This window comes from Peromyscus leucopus, chromosome 4 (genome assembly GCF_004664715.2).
Source record: "Peromyscus leucopus breed LL Stock chromosome 4, UCI_PerLeu_2.1, whole genome shotgun sequence".
NCBI lineage: Eukaryota > Metazoa > Chordata > Mammalia > Rodentia > Cricetidae > Peromyscus > Peromyscus leucopus.
In genome coordinates, this window is record NC_051066.1 from 16762897 (window position 1) to 16781953 (window position 19057).

At 38.9% G+C, this 19057-nt stretch overlaps 1 protein-coding gene across 4 annotated transcripts in view; it reads left to right on the plus strand.

The window, feature by feature from the left end:
- Positions 1-872: 872 nt before the first annotated feature.
- The window catches only part of Spopl (speckle type BTB/POZ protein like), a 70644-nt gene continuing 52459 nt past the window's right edge, over positions 873-19057 (plus strand). For 2 of the 4 annotated variants that reach the window (XM_028868663.2, XM_028868668.2), the window contains exon 1: positions 873-1137. The gene's annotated coding sequence lies outside the window, so the exon portion shown is untranslated. Of the gene's footprint in view, positions 1138-14109; positions 14737-19057 lie in introns of those variants that run through there. The other 2 variants (XM_028868666.2, XM_028868667.2) reach the window with 1 other exon arrangement.

The following is a 19057-nucleotide window of genomic DNA, read 5'->3' on the forward strand; positions in this document are numbered from 1 at the left end:
TGGTTCTGAGAGACCCCCACCCCAGTTCCCCCTAAGGCCTGGAGAGCTGAGGAAAGGGATATCTTAAAATAGCCAAAACCAAGTCAGTTCCCCATTCCCAGACAGGGTGAAGTCAGAAGTTTTAAAAGTACAAAATCAGACTGTCTGGTGGTAGCTAACCACGAGACGCCCCCCTCCCCTGAGATAATATGACCAAATTTTGGAGATGGGCTGTAAAACTCCTGACAGAGCAAAAAATAAGATAAAAGTCCAAACTCAGGAAAACTGGACCAATCAAGGGTGGACCCGTACTAACCCCTCTCTGAAGAATTCTGTGGTTTTTGCCTTCAAAAGCTGATCTCCCAAAGAAAGAGGAACTCTCCTCCCTGCCTCGCTGTGCAGGGCACTGCGGATGAGGGTTCCTTGCTAGCTTGTATTGCGCCAAGAAGTAAACCTTGCTATTGCATTCTGGATATATCTGGTCTCCTGGTGGTCTCTTTGGGGGTCCTTATCTGGGCATAACAGTTCAATCTCCAGTTGTTGTCTGGTCTTGTCGAAAGAGGCTCTACAGACTTCTCTCTTGTATGAGAAGTCCCCTTCATTCCCTCCAACCTAAAGTGTCTTCAACTATTTACCCACACTGAGTTGGTTTTCAGAAATTAGTACAGTTAAGGGCTCAGAATGGGAGGTGAGCAAATGTTACACCCTGGTGCATCCTAAAGGGTCCTTGGCCCTCCGGTTTTCTCACTGTGTGGAATTTTCTGAGTTAGGAGGCATCCCAGGGAAATTTTCTATTGGGAGGTGGGAAGGGGAGCTTAGCAGAAGGCTTTCAGGGGCTGCAGCCCGCCGGGCACATCGGCCGCCGGAAGTTCCCAGCTTCAGAGCAGGAAGAGCTCTCCGGCGCACGCGCCCTGGTGACTAGCGGGGCGGAAACTGGACGCCCGAGCCCCAAGGCCGGGCGGGGGCTCGGGCTAAGCGCAGCCTCTGGCGGCCGGGTGTGTTGACGGTGGGGGAAGAAGTTTAGCCGCCTGTGAGAGCAAAGAGGGAGGCCGGGAGGAGGATGCGGCTTGGCCGGGGCGCCCGCTGCAGGAGCTCGCCGCCGCCTCAGCCTCGGCCCCCGGGGCCGCCGAGGGTCCACCCGCCGCCCCGCGTGTCCGGGTAGGTGCTCCTGCGGCCGCCCGGCCCTGGGCCGGCTCCGCTCGCCGCGCTTGTCGCCGCTGCTCCGGCCCGCGCCCTCCGGCCCTGTCCCCGGGGCCCTCCCTCTGGCGATTATGCTTCCCCAGGACGTCCCCGGCCCTCCGGGAGCCCGCTGCTTTGGCCCTAGGTCCCCTTTTGCTCGTGTCTAACTCCCTCCTCACCTGCATCCACGCCTGTACCGTTATGCCTTTTCCCTTTCTCCCCAAAGCAAGCAGCTGCACCCCTCTAGCGTCTTCACCCGTCCCCCTCATCTCAAGCATGGGTACTGAAAACTGTCGTTCTTGTTAGCTCATTTCAGGGCGACTTTTCAGCTCTCCAGACCACACACTTGCCCCTCACTGCTCTTATTTACCAGGATGTGACAGGCTAACCCCGTGATTCAGTGTCTAGTTTTTGGATATCAACAATTTGCTAACCCCTTTTATCTTTTGCTGCTGTCTTCTCCATAATTCTTCCTCCTCTTAAGTATGTGTATTTGTGTGCTGACTCAAGGGAAATGGGTGATAGAATTTTCTCCCTCGAAGAAATGAAGGTCCCTGTAGCAATAAAAGGCACCCCTCTATTTCTACGACAGAATACTATGGCTAAGCTGTCTGTCCATTCTTCCCACGTTTCTGACACTTCATCTATATCTGAATAATTCCGAGCTTAGTTTGCCCAATTAGGAAACTTTTCTTATTTTCTTCTACAGTTGAAATCCACTGTTTATTTGGGCTGGAAACTGAAGTGGTAAAAGCCTTCAGTGGTCAGGTGCTCAGAGAGTGTAGTTGAATTGCCAAACTCCCTACCTCTGTTCTGGTTTTGAGAAAGTCATTTAGCTTCTCCAGCCTGTAGTATAAAGGGGATGGTGATAAAATTCTGGTAGTAGTGCTTGTACAAGTTAATGCAGTTAAAGTACTTGAAAGAGCCTGGGATATGGTAAATGCTTCAGAAATGTTACCTTTATCATCACTGCTTAGCCTGACATGATGTGATTGTTGGTAAGTTGATGATAGGAAAGGAAGGTAAGAATTGAGGGTTGTGCAGGGTAGTGGTGTGGCATGGCTTTAATTCCAGCACTGAGGGAGGCAGAGGCAGGTGGATTTCTGTGAGTTCCAGGACATCCACAGCTACACAGAGAAACCCTGTCTCGAAAAACAAAACAAAACCAAAAAAAAAAAAAAAAAGAATTGCTTGTTTTTTACTTAACATCCTTTTTTAATGTATATATGATTTGTACTGCATTATTATTTGAATTAATATTTCTTCTTTAAAAATACAAGGTTTTAGCTTTTTATATTCGCATAGGAAAATTGGTGAGTTCCTATTTCAAATATCTGTGTGGAACAGGTCAGGTTTTATCATTGTTTTGAGAACAAATGAAGTAAAATATGTAGCAGATTTTTCACAGTGGAAAAATTACAAGCTGATTTTAGTACTACAAGTTAAATACTCAAAGCTGAGATGGTAGTCCTTGTGCATGACTTATATAGAATTGTTACATGAGGCAAAGCTCTGCCTTCATCTGGAAGACTGGTAGCTCTTTTCATTACACCTGTTATGGTCATTCATCTTCCCAGGCTTTTGCCTGATTACTAAAATTTACTCATCTGTAAGTGGTGACTTCTTTTTTTCCTATTTTTTTTTATATCTTCTATGAACTGTAATTTAAGATATTTTTGATTCACTTCATTATTCTAAGTAATAAAAATTTGAACTATTTGCTCTCCTAATTACACGAAAATATATATGTACATGTATTAGTTACTTTACTTTTAAAAGTTCTTGTTACTAAAAACAAACCCAGAGCCAATTATTGGGGTGAACGCTGGAAGATCAGAGAAGCAGAACAAGCCACAGCTAACCTCACCTCACCAATTCCTCAGCTGATCCTTTATCCTCAAACTGGAAGCCTCTGCGTCCTCATCCGAATGGCTCTCAGCTGAACTGCTGCTCAAAAGCCTAAAAGCTTAACCAGCTCTAGTTCCTGGTTTTCACGCCTTATATACCTTTCTTTCTGCTTTCTGCCGTCACTTCCTGGGATTAAAGGCGTGATCCACCATGCCTTGCGGTTTCCAGTGTGACTTTGAACTCACAGAGATCCGGATGAATCTCTGCCTCCCAAGTGATAAGATTAAAGGTGTGTGTGCCACCATTTTCTGGTCTTTATGTCTATCTAGTAGCTGTTCTGTCCTCTGACCCCAGATAAGTTTATTAGGATGCACAATATATTGGGGGACACAATATATCACCACACTTTACTGTTGCTGTGAAAAAATACCACTACCAAAAGCAACATAAGGAATTTATTTTAGGCTACAGTCCTCAAGGGGGAGTCCGTAATGGTGCAGAAGGTGTCACAGCAGGCAGTCTTAGCAAGAAACCAAGAGAGTGCACATCTACCACACATAATGAGTCTTTGTCTGTCGCTACAGCCAGCTCCCAAATAATGACATGGAGACTCTTTGTTAATTATGAAAGCTTGGCCTTTACTTAGGCTTGTAACATCTTAAAGTAACCCATATTTTGTAATCTATGTTCTACTATATGACTTTATACTTTTCTTTCATTCTCTATCTCTGACTTGTTCTAAGTCTCCTGGCATCTCCTCTGTGTGACTAGATTCATCCCCTGTTCTACTTTTGCTCAGAAGTCCCGCCTGTTTTCCCTGCCTAGCTATTGGCTGTTTAGCTTTTTATTCAACCAATCACAGTGACACATCTTTACACAGTGTAATAAAATATCTTACAACAAGTAAGTAAATGGGGTTAGGCTAGAAACTCCCAAAGCCATCTCCCAGTGATGTGCTTCTTCCAGCAAGATGGAACTACCTAAATAGTCCTTAGCCCCCAAACAGCACTGCCAGCAGGGCCACATCTTCAAGCACATGAACCCATGGGGGACAGTTCTCATTCTAATCACCATAGTACATAACTTTGGAAATAAAGACATTTTTCCCTGTAGAACCTGAGATGGTTTTTGTATTACCTATTGAATGTGCATTACACTTTGGGTGACATTGCCTTTGCTGAAGCTATACCTTGGCATAGAATAGTCTGAAGTTTTGCTTATCCAGATTCTATGTCCTACCTTTAAACTAGTTGTTAATATTAGTTTCTTGGTTTGCTCATATTTGCATTTGTTTTTTTTTTGGCTTTGAAATAATATAGGAAGCACAATTAGAAGAAAAACAACTCACATAGAATCTGACTTTTTTTGTTATTTTGGTGTAGAATCTGACTTAAAGCTTATAGAAACTTTGAAGGGGGAGGGGAGAAAATTGGCATGTAGTGTCTATCACTTGCTTAAAACTGCCTTTATTTTATAAAGGTTCATTACTTTTAAAAATATTTAATGAGTATTTGTTGTGTGCCACACATTGGAAAACACTGAAGTCCTTATCCATGGTCCCAGAAAAAAATCAAAATTTTAATACTCCAATGTCTTTCAGAGTATATAATGAATTCATCTCCTAAGCACCTTTCATGATACTAGCTGTATACCATTCTTGAGAGAAAGTTTATTTCAGAGAACAAAATAGTCACTGCTATCAGATTTTTAGGATTAATTTTTGCCGAGAATTGGATCAGGAATGCCCTGTTAGAGAATAATTATGATGATGACCTCCTCAGTACCACCCCAATTATAGTCTAGTGTGGCACTGACAGATGGCCACAAGTAAGCAGATCCATTGAAATGAGGACTGCTAATATCAAAGATAATGATAGTGGCTAATGTTTATAGAACATTGTGCCAAAGACATACTCACATATTAACTTACTTAAACTGGGAATCCTTTAAAGAAGGCTTTGTTGCCATTCCCTGTTTGCAAATGAGGGACTTGAAGCAATATCACTTCCACAGTTGAGTAAGCTATGCAGTGACAAAGAGTGACTTAGAGTCTTATCCTTTGCTACCACCTCTCAAATCTGCCACTTCTTGGCCGACTACCTTAGATAAGCTTCTTACCTTTTTGAATATCTTATTTTTTTAAATTGGGTCTACATGCTGAGGTTTCTTCTGGGTTGTTTAGGGAAATAAAGTAGTGCTTTTGTAGAGCAGTGGGGACAGTTTATCTGAGGCCTTAGGTGTGACCAGATATGGAAGACATTTGTGTTTGATTGTCTTGCTCATTGTCTTTTTTTCAGCAACACACAATAGAATGAATACCTTGATATGTTAGATGGCTATTAATGTTTTTAAAAGTTTGTGGAGTAGTAGTATTGTTAGTTTCAAGAACATACTTGGAATGGCTTTGAATATAGCTGAAAGAGTAATTTGGATTGAGCATGCAGCTCAGTGCTAGAGTGGTCCATATCTAAGGTGCTGCTTTCTGTTCCAAGTAATTTGGACAAGAAATGACGAAACTTTAGGTAGGAAGAGTAGAGTTGAAGTAGCTTTTATTTTACAAATACTTGAAAGGCAAAATTGATAGGACTTGGTGATGGATTAGATTTGGGATCTCAGGAAGAGGCGAAGGCTGGCACCTGAAGTATGTAGAGAGGCAAGTATCCATGACTAGTAATATGTATGCATGTGTACCACAGGTATGCAGTGCCTGCGGAGGACACTTCCGGAAATGGAGTTACAGATGGTTGTGAGCCACCATGTGCTAGAAACTGAACACAGGTCCTCTGCAAGAACATCAAACACATCTAACCATTGAGCCATCTCTGCAGATCCCAGGAAACAATTTTGAATGCAGCTGAGAAAAAAACTACAGAATACACTTTGGGTTTAGTAACATAAAGACAGTTTTGAATTTCTCAGTCCACCCAAAAATATTTGATGATTAAATTCTGTTTTAATTGCCAAAGCTACCACTGTAAACATAGAGGGGGAAACATCTATAGTGTGAGCCATTTTTTTTCCTTCCTGAGCTCAGGCCCATGTTTTTTAATGACATTTGGATGCTATATATATCTGCACCCCGCACCCCTTAGTAATTTAAAGTCTTTTTAGAAGACTCACCATAAGATACTGAGTTCTAGATATAGGTATGTAGTTAAGAATTTGGAGTGTAGATAACAGTGGACAGGTAGATGCATGTTCATTACTCTGTTGTGAATAGTGCTGTCAAAGCAGTTTGTTAAAGTTGACTTGGAAAAGAGTGACATTGGACCAGAGTGTTAAACAGAAAGTTGAACTTGGGTGGAGTGGGTAGTATAGTAGCTGAGAAGTATAAAGAAATACTTCAGGTGTTTTGACAGCATGTATAGACAGAGGTTGTTAATGCTGTAGCTGGCAAAGCCTTGATTGAGCAGAGTCCCAGTCAAAGAAAACAGTGATGTGAAGGAAAAGGAACTTTAGATGTATCTTACATTGTTTTGAGGTAATCTCTTTTGGTAGGTCAGGCTGTCCTTGAATTTTAGTCCTCTAGTGTAGGGAATGAATATGTTCATGCATAGCATACCCAGTAAATGGGTTTTAAATTGCTTTTACAATTTTCTACCCCCGGTGTGTGTGTGTGTGTGTGTGTGTGTGTGTGTGTGTGTGTGTGTGTGTGTACACGAACATGCCATGGTGCATGTGTAGGGGTCAGAGGACAATGTGAGGGAGTGACTTCCTTCTACCATGTGTTCCAGTGATTGAACTCAGGTCATTAGGCTTGGCTGTAGGTGCACTTAACTGCTGAACCGTCTCACACAAACATATTTTAAAACAAAAGGCCTAGGAAGCATTGGTTTTAAAAGGAGAGAGAGGCTCTCTAAGATATGCTGCTGAAACACTGTGTTATTCTAATCTAAGGTAGTCTCCTTACATTTTAGGTTAAAAAAGTTGTGACTTTGAAATTTCTTTCTACACTTTCTTGTTGTCCTTAATAGCTGCTGCTCCTGTGTTCTCCCTGCTTTTTAGTTTAGTAGGTTGCAGTAAGTAGCAATTGTGCTTTTCATATGTCCTTGAGTGGTTGTCATTATTATTTCTTAATTGGAATAATATCTGAATTGTGCAACATAGTTATATACAACTGAACTTTCCATAGCTAAAATTTACCAGATTTAAAACTTAAGGGAGGCCCAGCCTGGGTTACAGAGTGAGTTCCAGGAAAGGCGCCAAAGCTATACAGAGAAACCTTGTCTCAAAAAACCAAAAAAAAAAAAACAAAAAAAAAACCAAAACCAAAAAACCACAAAAACCTAAAAAAAACAAACAAACAAAAACAAAACAAAACAACAACAAAAACTTAAGGGGCTAGGTGTGGTAGCACACACTTTTAATTCCATCATCTAAGAGGTTGAAATAGGAAGATTGTCAGTTCCAGGGATTTAGGAACTAGGTAGTGAAACAGTTTCTCTAAATGCATCAAGTCTCAAATTGTGGTTTTAATAGGTTGTATGCACTGCAGACTTGAAAGTGTGCTGTTAATAGCACCTTTAATAACACCTGTAGAACAGGAACATATTTAGAAAACATGCTCCCCCCACCTTTGGGACTACTGTTTGCTTACAATGCATAAATCAGAAGTGAAAATTTTAACTAAAGGAGCAGTTTTATTCTTTTAGTAGCTAATACAGATATATAATCTTATATAACTAAAGCATGGTATTTATTAAAATATTTCTGGTATTTATTAAAAAGAATATATAGAGGCTTAGGAGATGGCTCAGTAGTTAAGATCACTGGCTGTTCTTCAGGGGACATGGGTTTATTCAGAACTGTCTGTACCTCCAGTCCCAGGGGACCCATTACCCACTTCTGGTATCCATGGGCATTGTATGCATGTAGTGCATAGACACACAGGCAGGTAAAAAAACACCCACACATAAAATGAAAAAAGAAAGAACATTTTGTTGCTTCCCGCATGGGTATGTTTTCTGAAGCAAACTAATTTTTAAAAAGTTTTATATAAAGTGTATTTGTAAACTTCTCAGTTGCCTTACCTCAAGTAATTAAATAATTTATAGAGGAGAAGAAGAAACTTTTTGAAGCTGTCTGTTTTCAGTTGACAGCAAGTTGAACAGAAGGTACAAAGATTTCTCAAATTTCTCCTGTGCCTGTACCTACATAGTTTCCACCATTATCACTCTCATCTACCAGAGTGGTTCATTTTTTACAGATGATTAATCTGACTTAACAGATCATGATTACTCCACTCCTTACACTAAGAACCACTCCTATTATATAGCCTATGAATTTCATCAAATTTATATTTACCTATCATGGTAGTATCATACGGAGTATGTTTGCTGTTACAGAAATTCTGTGTGCCTCATCCACCTGTCCTCAATCCTGGGAAAAACCACTAAATTTTAAGAAATGATTTTGACTTTCCAAAATGTGATATAAATGAGGCATACAATATATATTTTTTTCATTCTGACTTCTTTTACTTACTAGGCACTTAAGCTTCCTTAGGCTTTCATGGCTTGAATAAAATACTGCTTTTAACTCTGAGTAGTATTCCATTGCATGGATGTCCCACCATTTATTTATTTGTCCTATTAAAAGACATATCTTCAAAGTTTGGGCAATTATGAATCTAGCTGTTATGAACAACCAATTTGTAAAGATACAAAATTTCAACTCCTTTGGGCAAATAACAAGTATTGTAATTGCTATGTGTAGGATTATGTTTAATTTTATGACACACTGATCAGCTGTCTTCTAAAGTAGTTGTCTCACTGCATTTCCTCCAGCAGCGAATAAGACAGTTTTGTTTCATGTTTTTCTTTGCATTTGGGGTTGTCAGTATTTGGGACTTTGACCATTTTAGTAAGTGTAAGTGATGGAGAAGTACCTCTTCCTGTACATTTTTGGTATTTGTGTAGTCTCTGTCCTAACGTGTTTGTTTTCTTGTTGTTTCAAGATCTCCTTATTTTCTGTTACAGTTTTGTTTTGTTTGTTTTCTTTTCAGCTGCACAATTTGGAAGTATTTTCTACCAGTCTGGCTTATGTTTTTGTTCTCTCAACAGTGACTTTAACAAGTCAGAACAATTATTATTTTATTTCTTATGACTTGCATTAGTTCTTTAATGGATTATACTTTCGGTTTCATCTTTAAAGTAATCATTAAATCCAAGGCCATCTAGGGATTTTCCTGTGTTATCCTTTGGCTATATTGAGGCAGTTTCCCATCCTCTCCCAAGAATGGATTAGGGAGACAGTGAAGAGTACAGTGAGAAGTACTTTATTGTTGATTTGGGCTTAAGTACCTTAAATGGGATAAAAACAAACAAACAAGCAAGCAAACAAACAAACCTAGAACAGACTGCTGTGTAGGATTTAAATGAACTAGGTTTGAAATCTGGTGGTTTGAATGAGATGTTTCCTGTAGCCTGGAATATTTGAATACTTGGTCCCTAGTGGAGCTATTTGGGCAGTTTAGGAGATGTGGCCTCCCCAGAGGAAGTATATCACTGGGGAATGGGCTTTGATAGTTTAAAGACTCAATTGCTAATTTTCTCTGTATGTTTCCTGCTTGCCTTTGGGGTATAAGTGCATAGCTGTTCCTGCACTCCTGCCTGCTGCTTTCCTACCCTAATAGACTTTAACCTTCCACAAGGGTAATCCTAAATAAACCCTTCCTTCTCTAAATTGCCTTGGTCATGGTATTTTATCACAGCAATAGAAAAGTAACTAATACACCAGCAGAGAGCTGTTCCAGTTCTGAGAAATGTGATAGCTCAGAAATTCTCAGGGTTTGGGGTTGCCAATGAAGAGCAGTTGCTTGCAGAGCAAGTTTACAAGTAAGGGTATAGAAAGTTTTGGAGGCTGCAGAAATGAATTCCCATCTGTAGCTGAAATTTGTGGTGTCAGAATTTAAGGCAAGAATCAGCCTGCCCTGTGCCTCTTGTTCAGTCCTGGATGTTGGCCCAACCATGCTTCTTGACGAGGGCAGAAGCCTCAGACTTCAGTGGTCCTGTCCTCAGAGTTTTGAGTTAATCTTCCTTCTTCAAAGAGTAAGCTGCCTGAGAGACAGGCTTCTTTTCTTCTTGGGGGTGGGGGTGGGGAGGAAGATCTGGGGACAGATGCATGGCCATAGTCAGGAGCAGGGCTTTCTCTTCTTCCTCTGTCTACACCTGCTGTAGTTCTATGCCTGTGTCCTGAAGTCAGAATTTATAAGGTGTCAGGTGCATGTGATTCCAGATTGACAATATAAGCATGCAAATAAAGTGAAAAAATAGGAGCAATCAGGGAAGAACTGTCAGATCTGTGGAACTGGAGAAGAGGTGTGTGGGGGGATTGGGGAAGGGGGAGAAGAGAGACTGAGAGAGGAAGACTAAGAGGGCTAGCTGAAGTAGTAGAGTTATGAGGGGAATGAGTAGCTGAGGGGAGAGAAGCCTGTGAGCTGGGGGAGGAGTTGTGAGGTAGTGGAGGAGATGGGAAGAGCTGCTATGCTAGCTAGCATGGACTTTGAAATGTGTAACAGGTACTTGTGATAGTGAGGTAGCCTGGAGGGCAGCGTGCTTTGGTATGCTAATCGCACCATGGATAGCCATTTGTCCCTTTTGCGGTTGGTTGGTAGCAGGGAACTTGCTTCACAAGTTCCTGAGGAATGCTGGCTTTTGTCTCACCACCAGGAAATGGAGTTTCCTTTGGACCTGACAATTTATTGTTGGTTTTGATTTACCTACATTGTTCTGAGGAGTTTTCTGTTTATGACAAATACTTATTTGTACATTTCTTGAAGTGTTCTGGTCTAGTTTAGTATTAAGGTTATAGTAGGTTTGATATTCCAATGGTTTGTAGAGATTATAATATCATTATACCATTTCTTCCTTCCCTTTCATCCCCCCTCTAAACCCTCTTACATACCCCTCCCCTTTTTCTTTGTTGTTACATACATACATACACACACACACACACACACACACACACACACACACACACACACACACTGTAAGGATTATGTCCTTTTATGGTGTCCCAGCCTAAAAAGCGGGTGTGCCCTCCCATGGACTCTCTTTCTGTATCCCCTCTGTACTTTCCCTCCCTGTGGTCTCTCTGTCTCTTTGTTTCTCTTTCTCTCTGTCTCTCTCTCTCTCCTTCCTCCTAATAAAGCTTTAAAAAGGTAACCATGGCTCGTGATCTTCCACCACTGCAGCATCCAGTGCTCTCTTCTGGGGGGCGGTGACTAGCCCTTCACACATACTCATACACATTCTTCAATATCAGTCTGTATAATGTTACTTATATGTATGTTTTCAGGGCTGAGCATTTCATATGGAATAGCCAATTGGTGTGGAAGGCTTTTTCTCCTATTATCAGCATTCTTTAGTAATCTATAGTTCTGTGTACAGGTTGAGGCCTTGTGGTCTTTCCCCTGTATACTTTATCATGTCTGTTATTATCCTTGCACAGCTCATGTTTAGGCAGTCATGTTGGTGAGACTTTATGAGCATAGCCTACTTCTGACTTTATGGGAGACAGAATCTCACTGCAAACTCCCTGAGTTTGCTAGCTTTTATAATCTTTCTGCTCCATCTTTTTACTATGTTCATGAGTCTTGGGTTCTTTCATAGATATATCTCTTGGGCCTTTTGTTGGTTCTGGTATTGTATAATGGTCTCTCTTTGTCACAAAGAAAAGCATCCTTGATGAGAGGTGAGGATTGCATTTACATTGCTCCAAGTTTCTTTTCCTTTTAAGATTTATTTTTATTTATGCATATGTGTATCTCTTTGTGTATATGCCAGGTGTATTAGGATGCTCACAAAGGGTAGAAAAAGGTGCTGGATCCTGTGGCATTGTAATTACAGGCAGTTGTGAGCTGTTCTACATAGGTGCTAGGAACCAAACTCAGGTACTCTGGAAGGGCAGTATGCACTATTTATAAACCACTGAGCCATCTCTCCATTCCATTAATGATTCATTATTTTTATGTGTATGTATATGCTTGTGCCTTAGTGAGTTTATATGCACCACATGTGCACAAGCACCTGTGAAAGCCACAAGGGGGCTGTAGGGCCCCTAGAACTGGAGTTATAGATGATTGTGAACTTCCATGTCGGTTCTGGAAACAGAATCTTGGCTTCTGCAAATATAGTAAGCACTCTTAACCATTCCCCAAATTGCTATAATTTCTTCCTTAAATATTTGGTAGAATTATCAGTTCAGCTATCTAGGCATGGTACCTTCTGTTTTGGAAGTTTATTTTATTATTGATTTAGTTTTTTTCACAAATCAGCCTTTTCTCATGGTCTATTTCCTGTGTGAATTTTGAAGATCCTATCTCAGGAAATTGGTCCATTACATTTTGACTATCAAATAGTGGGTATAGAGTTGATTGTGTTATTTCTTTATTTACTTTATTCTATTATTTATTTATCCATTTCACATCCATGGAGTCCTTTATGATCTTGTGTCCTTTCTGTCAACAGTTGGTGTCCTTTTTTTTTTTTTTTTTTTTTTTTTCTGGTTACCAGCTGTGCTGTATGCTTATCAGTTTCACAGGTCTTTCCAAGGAATGTCATTTTTTTTTATTGCTTTCTTACTTTCAATTTTATTGACTTCTTTTATTAACTTTGGATTTAATTTACTTGCCTTTTTTTTTTTTTAAAGTTTACTAAGGTAGACATTCAGGTGAGATTGTAAATCCTTCCTGCTGTTTTGATAGTTAGTTGTCTTTTGTTATTAATGGGGCATTGGTTCTAAGATTCCTATGAATGTCTAGATAGAAAGTTGCTCAAGGACTTTATAAAAGGGGGCAGTATTTTCATATAACCAGGACATAACTTCTCATATGGTTTAGATGAACTCAATATGACCCATATTACCTATATTGTATATTGTATATACAGAGAGTATTATATTACCTGTAATGTAAATAATTTATTATTACAGTATATTGTCTTGTTTACAGAAGAAAGACAAGTAAAAACAAATGTAATTTTTAGTATATATGCAGTTTGTTTCTTTAAAAATAATTTTAGTCTGCACTTTGTTTATTGACTCCACAAATGCATAACAGAGGTCAACTATATATTCATTCATGTTCCTAACTTTCTTTTAGGGGTTGTTTTGGTATATCTCACAAACTTTAATAAGTTGTTGTTTAGTTTTCATTTAGTTTAGTGTATTTAGCAGTGTGCTGTTCAATATCCACGTATTTTGGGTTTTCTCTACCATCTCTAGCTTTGATTTCTAGTTTAATTCCACTGTGGTTTGCTAGCAGCATTATCTGATTTATGCATCTACAATCATATAACAGTGAACAGGGATTCTGGTTCTCACATATTCTGCCACAGTAGCTGTATGTCACATCTTATTTTCTAGTTATCCTGGTCGCTATAAAATGGTATTGCACTGTAAGTGGGTTGTTTTCTCAAATAAACATGATCTGACACACTCAGGGGAAATGGAACACAGACCTGCATATTTTCACAAAATCTTTAAGATGGTCCCAGTTGACCAGATGCAGAATATAAAACGCATTTAAATATTGTTTGAGGAAAATAAGATTCTCATGAAAATTATAGCTTCCCAGTATAGTTTATTAGCTTTTGGCAAATAATAATACATTCCTGTGTAACTTGATACACATGGAACAGCTTTTCAAACTTTGCAAGCTAGTCAAGTTTTTTTAGGTACTTAAAGAGTTAATCTGCGATATTGCCTACAGCTTTAATAACACAATATTGTAATATACTTGCTCTTGACCTACTATCAAGGTTGTGATTGTCTCTTTTGTTTTTCTGTAAGATTTTGCTGCATTTTAAGAAAAGAAACATTGTCTACACAAGTTTACTCAGTTCCCAGAACTTGAAATGAACAAATACGGAGAAATTCAACTTTATTATGGGCTCACAGCATGCTTATTTTAATATTTAATTTTTTGTTCTTTGTGTGTTTGGTTACTTTTGTGTTTAAAACTTAAGTTTCACTGAAGGAGGTGTTGCTAAGTTTTATTTTTCATTATTAAGTTATGGAATTAAAGTCACAAAATATTTCTTACTGTGTATCTTTTGATAGTGAATATTACAGTTCAACTCTTAATAATATAATATTTTATACTTTGAGAATTTTATACATTCGTACAGTGTATTTTGCTCACATTCACCCCACTTTGCTCTCAGCAGCAGTCCACTGCTTAAAAAAAGTGTCGCTGAGGAGGTCTGGGAGCTGCATTAATCCGTGGCTATAGAGTTACCTATTGAGACGGCAATTTGATACTATGCCCATTTAGAAAGTAGTAGTACAAAGTTTTCTCAATTAGGGTTATCATTGCTGTGCTAAAACACCATAATCAAAGCAACCTGGGGAGGAAAGTGTTTATTTGGCTTATATATCACATCACAGTCCATTGAGGGAAGCCAAGGCAGGAACTCAGACTGGGAGGGCAGAATCATGGATGCAGGAGCTGTCCTAAGGGTCATGAGTCAGTGCTGCTTAATGGCTTCCTCTTCATGGCTTGCTCAACTTGGCTTTCTTACAGAGTCCAGGGGTGTCTCCACCCACAATGCCCTACAGGATTGTCTGTTTAGATCCTGATCTTCTGGAGGAATTTTCTTAATTGAGGTTCTCTCCTTTCAGATGACTATAGCTTGTGTCAAGTTGACATAAAAGTAGCCAGCACATAGATTGATTCCAGGACCCATGAGCTCTCCTGCCATGAGTTCTTGACCAGAGTTATAGTACCAGGTATGCATTTTCTCCTCTGTTGCTGTTCTTAAATTGAATCAAAAGTAGTTGCTTACCCTTTAATTTTCATGTCACTATTGCACTGTGGACAGACATATCATGCCAGGCAGGTGGTTATTGTAGCTTCTGGGATTCACAGATAGGTAAGATTGTTGATGATATTTCTCATTGAGCAGCATGCTAGCACCCTGTTGTATTATGAAAGCTAGCCATCAGGAAAGAGGCTTCCTAGTCAGTAGTCACTGGCATTCTCCGTGTTCTGAGATCACAATGTGCAGTATCTTCACAGTAGGGGTTGGTGGGCAGCCAAGAGCAATAGCAATATCCTGTATTATTTGTATTATTTTTCGGATGTTTTTTTTGGATATTGGGGGCATCTAAACTCTTCATGAATGTAGGTTATGTTAGAATCCTCCCACATCAATCAGTAATCAAGAAAATGTTTTACAGACTTGGTTACAGGCAATCCAAAGGAGGCATTTTTTTCAGTTGAGGGTCCTCTTCTCAAATGACTGTAGCTTGTGTCAACTTAACCAAAACAAATAAACAAACAAACAAAAAACAAAACAAAACACAACAAAAACCTAACCAGGACACTGAGGGTTAAGAGCAGTAAATTCTTTCCTGCCATGAGTGATAACAGAGCTATTTGATACTGCTCCATTTATTAGCTACTTTTGAGTTTAGACAAGACTATATTTCTGTAGCTTGATATTCTTGAACTGCCAGGGTGGGACTAGGTGGAAACTGGTTATTATCCAGGCGTCTCTAGAGGAACAGAACTGATAGGATAAATCTATATATAGTAAAAGGGGACTTAATTGAATGGTTTACAGGTTGTGATCTGGCTAGCCCAAGAATGGTCATCTCCTGACAAAAATGTCAGGAATAGCTATTTAGTCCACAGGCTGCCTGTCTCAGCTGGTCTCTAGACTACATTGGAATCTCAAAGAAGACTCTAATGCCAGCGAAGGAATGAACTTACCTGTGAGAATGAGGTCGAGCAGGCTAGAAGCAAAGCTTCCTTCTCAGTTGTTCTTTTATGTGTGCTGCCAAAATGGGTCTTCTGACCTCAAGTGATCAGACTCAGGGTAGGGTCTTCCTCAAATGATCCAGTGAAGAAGATCTCACAGATGTGTCAAGCTGCCTGGGTTTTAGTTGATTCCAGATACTGTCAAGTTGACAGCTAAGATTAGCCATCACAAGTGGGGAAGGGTATATGAATTGAAATATTGGCTCATTCATCTTAGAGCATGCTTAGTGGCTCTGTTTAATAAATCTGTGTATCATGATACAAATATTCTGCAATCTTTGCTTTATAACATAGGAGTTATTACTTTTGTAGGTCTGTGAACAGCCAAAGTGAATCTAGAATAGACTTAGAAATGGATTAATAATTTTATAATTTAAATTGAAATAGGAATGTTTGGCTAGGGCCTAGCATTATGAATAGTCAGAAAGCTCTTATGATATTATATTTAGATATAGTCTTAAACTCATTATTTCCTCATTTAGTAAGGCTTTTGTTTTGAAGCAAATCATTTGACAGCTGTGAGTTTAAAAAAGAAGTACTGATTAATGAAATCTATGTTCTTTCAAAGCTTCTCTTCTGCTTTCTTTGAAGCCTTTCTGTGCTTTCCTCATCAGCTCAAATAAAGGTGGTGAGCTTGGTGTGGCCTAGAGGATTACCTGGAAGTCATGGTAATGAACAGGAGTGAAGTTTTAAGCATGCCATCTAGAAAGTGTTTGAAGCGAAAGTGATACCACATAGATTTGAGGTCTGATAAGGAAGATCATTGTAAGAAAAGCTGGTGACAGAGCAAGGATGTATTGGTAGTAGGGTCTTAAAGGATTAAATCTGTGTTATAAAAAGGTAAAGCAAGATTTATTTTCAGAGTTAGTAAAGCTTACTTGAGAAAGATTGATAACATGTTAAGTAGATGAGATTATTCAGAAAGGCCAAGGGATTTTGTCCTGAGTAGGTTGAAAGTCCAGAGGTATAAGGAGTAATCTTAACTGATGTTAGGAATAGTAGAGATTAGAAGTGAGGGAGGCAGTCATGAAATCCTCAGTAAACCAAAGAGTAAGAGGTGATTAGATGATAGTGATGGAGAAAAGAGTCCAAGTTTAGGCCCTGAAGTTGTCAGTTTTGACAGAAGGCTGGAACAGTGGTCTGGAAAGAACGATGAGGAGTTGGAGGAACTTGGGGACAGTGCTTCTAGGTCTTCACAGGTGTCAGAGAGGCCAGTTAGTTTGGGACTCTCTGCTTATCTACTACACCTCTCTGATCTTATCTTTTATAGTCTTTGTTTCAGTTCTTGGTCTATTTAGAAACTTGTTCAGTATATGCTAAAGAAATGAAAAACAAAATAAAACAAAAAAAATCAAAAACAAAGCAAAAACTCAGTATCTTAGAGCTCTAGAACAAGAAGGATTACACAACAGATAAAATAAGTGTTATTTTAATATGTATTTTAAAATATGTAGTTAACCAGTTGTAATGAGACATTTGTTTCAGAGGGTTAATACAGAAATGATAGTGTAAGTATTTACATAAACTGGTAGATTGCAGTTTCTTGATTTTTTTTTTTTTTTTTTTTTAAGAAAAACTTTTACTTCTATCTGCCCCACCTGCTCACTGGGTACAGCCATTGTGCTTTCAGCCCCTCGAGCTGCATTCAGCAGAGGTGGCTTCATGCTGCAGGCCTGGTGTGCTGGCCTGATCTGCTGGCAGACCAAAGACCAACCAGACTTAGCAATGACATGATCCTTTGTCTGCTGCAGCTGCACACCCACAGGCATTGCCATCGAGTCTCTAGCCTTGCTTCTCTCCCCAAGTGCTCTTGTCTATAAAGTGTCACGAGATCACTTTATAAAAGCATCTTCCAATAAGACTTGCCTTATCTAGTTGTTCCAAATATAATACATTCTCTGCAGACTCATCCTCCTCTGCCACATCTCCCCCCAGAATCTCCAGCCTTCTTTTTTAAGTTAACAAGTTTTATACATAAATTTTTAAAGGTAACTTCAGTGAGCTTTGATAGATGTGTTCAACAGCTCAGTGAAGATATCAGCTGATCTCATTGTTTAACAAAGTTTCCTCAGTCCAGAATGTGATTCCTGGGAGAATGCTTGGGTATCAACTGCTGTCACCTAACTTGGATTAAAAAGTAGATGAAACTGTTAGAGATAAGTACCATCAAAGGCTCTAAGTAAATAGCTGATAGAAAAACTGATGGGGAGCCCAGTGATAAAAAGTAAAAAAAGCAAGGGTAAGACCTCAGAAGCCTTATTTGGTAAAATTCCCTCTTTCTTTCATTGTTCCCTTTAACACTGGTTTCTAGGTTAATTCTGTTTTTGAGGTTTATATTAACACACAAGTAAGACTATAAGTCTTTCTCTGTACCAGGCACCTCACTAAATATCTTCTAGTATTTTGTAATTATTACTCCCATTTTGTGGATAGGAAAATTAAGGCTCAGAAAGTTCACACTGCTTTTAAACCCAAATCTAATATCTGTGACCAAATTATCAACTTCGATAATATTCTCTGAATTGTATTAAGAGTAGGCTAACTTTGTGCTTTGTTTTTGAAGGCAATAAATTATGTATTGCTTTTTCTAAATATATCATTCTTTGGCAGTGGATAGTTTCAAATCCGGTTAATAATAAATTTGGCTTACTATACCAAGTAAGCAGTGGTTGCATGTAGAGGAAAATGTAGTAATCAAAAGGACTTTAGAATTGAAAAAGAAGTAATATTTTCAACTAAAAATTATGAGTTTAATTTCTGATTTCCTGACCTTTTAGAAAAAAAATTTATACCCTAAGATTATATCATTTTTCTGCATTTAACGTTTTTGCAAAATAGACCTTTCACATCACTTCTAAATCTCTTTAATCAAGTGTTTGTTGATTACATTAATATAATTTTAATATTTTATTATTTTATTTTATATGTTTGGGTGTTTTGTGTATATGAATCTCTTGATACCATGTGCAGCCTGATGCTCTAGGAGGTGTTAAAGAGAGTTGTGGGTGTTGGAAATCTATCCACTTTCTCTGGCTGAGCAACAAGTGTTCTTAAACACTGAGCCATCTCTCTAGCCTCCCTCTTCACAGGACTTTTTAGAAGATCAAATGAAATAAATAATATGTATAGACATAAAATTTAAGGTATGAAGCAAACCCTGACTGATCATTGTATAATTAATTATAGTATATTTGATTAATTCTTGAAGAAGCATTACAAAAATGGTCAGATAGCTTGTGAGCAAATTATTTTGTGAAGGAAAAGGTGGTTAAGTTTTATCATAAAGGT